General features: G+C 47.9%; 1 protein-coding gene across 2 annotated transcripts in view; it reads right to left on the bottom strand.

The window, feature by feature from the left end:
- The window catches only part of AK8 (adenylate kinase 8), a 138,102-nt gene that overhangs the window by 81,374 nt on the left and 54,448 nt on the right, over positions 1–2,280 (bottom strand). The gene's annotated exons all lie outside the window — the stretch shown is intronic.

Here is a 2,280-nt window from a genome sequence, read left to right as displayed (position 1 = left end):
CCCGGGATGGAACCATCAGAAGACAGGAAGGGGTCCCAGGGCACTGCCCTGACACCTGGGACAGGTGGGCAGGGTCTGCCAAGCTCATGCTCCTGACATCTAGGGCGTTCCCTGGCCCCTGCCCACCAGGTGTCGGTAGCACGCCCCCTAGTGGTGACAACCGCAAATGCCTCCAAACATCCCCAGGCGGGGAAGGGGACAAAATTGGAACCTAGTGGGGTGTGTTCACCGGGCAAATTTTGAAGTTTCAGACCTTTGCGGGATTTTTTTTGATTGGAAGGTTCATTAGGGATACTACGATTCCTCTCTGTCTTGGAACTAAAGGCACAGGTAGGTTACCAGACCTTCATGGTTAAGATGACAATCTGCCAAGCTAAATTCTCTGCGGGCCTTGTCTGATCTGATCCAGGCACCATCCCCCAAGGGAGGTGCTTTTCTTGTCTGCATTTTGCAGACTTGGCAGGGCTGGGGCCACTCTCCCAAGCCCACTGCCAGGGGTAACACTTTCCACCAGCGAGACCAACCCGGGAGACAGAGATTCCAGCAAGGCTGTCTTTATCCTCAGACCTTCCAGGAGCCAGCCCATCTGAAGAGCACAAATACTACAGCCAAAGAAGCCTGCTTACAAATGATGCTTAATTTACAGTAAATAACTAAGTTAATTAGAAATAATGATCCCCCAGACAATCTCAACATCTAATTATTCTTTTTAAAAATATGTGGTTGCTGGATGCACTGCAGAGAGATTAAAAAAAAACAACACAGAGAGAATTCTGCATTCCAATTTTCAATTTATCTCTCTGCATTATTAATTAATAATAATTAATATTCAGATGCTCACATTTTTATTTACAATTCCAGGCATGAATTCTTTATGAACGATCATATGAACTTTTAAATTTAATTAAGTAATTTGGAAGTAATTAATGTGTAAATTCAGAGTCATGGCATAAGATAAATGTTGTGGTTGTTTATCTTCGGAGTGCAGTGTTTGCTACTAAAGACCCTTTTAAGATGCAAAATCACTGGAAATTTACAAGGCGTCTGTAAGCCTGGCATTTTTCAAAGTAGCATCACCCTACAGACATCCCCCCTCGTCCACTGACTCCCCTTTGGAGATCGAGGCTGTGCCACTCTCTGCTCTCCTGGTAAAGCAGAGACATCCACTGGCAGATGGGGGCTGGTGGTACTAGGGAGCTCAGAACCACCTCCCCCTCAAAACTAAAAGTCTCTGGAAGAGATTTAAGAGGATATACCAAAAAAGGGCATTGTAAACTGTCAAGTGTCTTAAAACCCCTGCAGTAGTATTTTTATCTTCCCAGGCACCCAGCATCACGCAGAAGGGCTGACTGGGTGTGAAGCTCAGCAAGACTTTTTTGAAAAACCAGGGGAATTCCTGGACTGTCCAGTGGTTGGGACCCTGTGTTTTCACTGCTGAGGGCTGGGGTTCAATCCCTGGTCAGGATACTAGGATCCCCCCAAGCCACACGGTGCAGCTGAAAAAAATAAAATAAATAAAAGGAAAAACTAAATTAAAAATAAAAAATGATTATGCAGCTGCCTTAAGTTCAGTTCAGTTCAGTCGCTCAGTCGTGTCCGACTCTTTGCAACCCCATGGACTGCAGCACGCCAGGCCTCCCTGTCCATCACCAACTCCTGGAGCTTGCTCAAACTCATATCCATCGAGTCGGTGATGCCATCCAACCATCTCATCCTCTGTCATCCCCTTCTCCTCCTGCCTTCAATCTTTCCCAGCATCAGGGTCTTTTCCAATGAGCCAGTTCTTCGCATCAGGTGGCCAAAGGATTGGAGTTTCAGCTTCAGCATCAGTCCTTCCAATGAACATTCAGGACTGATTTCCTTTAGGAGGGACTGGTTAGATCTCCTTGCTGTCCAAGGGACTCGCAAGGGCTGCTTTGGGGGAGAATTATTTTAATTTCCTTGTCTTTCAGGACTGGGTGTTGAATCATGATGACAGCAGTGCCTGACACTGAGCCGTCCCTCTGCACCAGCTCCTGGGCTCACGGCTTCGATGCCTGCTTCGCAGGACCTCACACAGCGCAGCCTCACCTAAGCCTGTGAGGAAGGATCCATCTTTGTGCCCATTTTTGCAATGACAAAACTGAGGCCCAGAGAGATTATGAAAGTTGCCACAGATGGCACAGCTGATGTGTGGTGGGGCTGAGGCTCGCTCACACGTTGCCTGGCCCTGAGGTCTCAGTGGTCAGACCCCCGGTCCCCAAGCAGGCCCGTTTCAGCACTTTCTGGGAAGCTGCTGTG

This window comes from Bison bison, unplaced genomic scaffold (genome assembly GCF_000754665.1).
Source record: "Bison bison bison isolate TAMUID 2011002044 unplaced genomic scaffold, Bison_UMD1.0 scf7180017864375, whole genome shotgun sequence".
NCBI lineage: Eukaryota > Metazoa > Chordata > Mammalia > Artiodactyla > Bovidae > Bison > Bison bison.
This window is presented reverse-complemented; position numbering and strand designations above follow the sequence as displayed.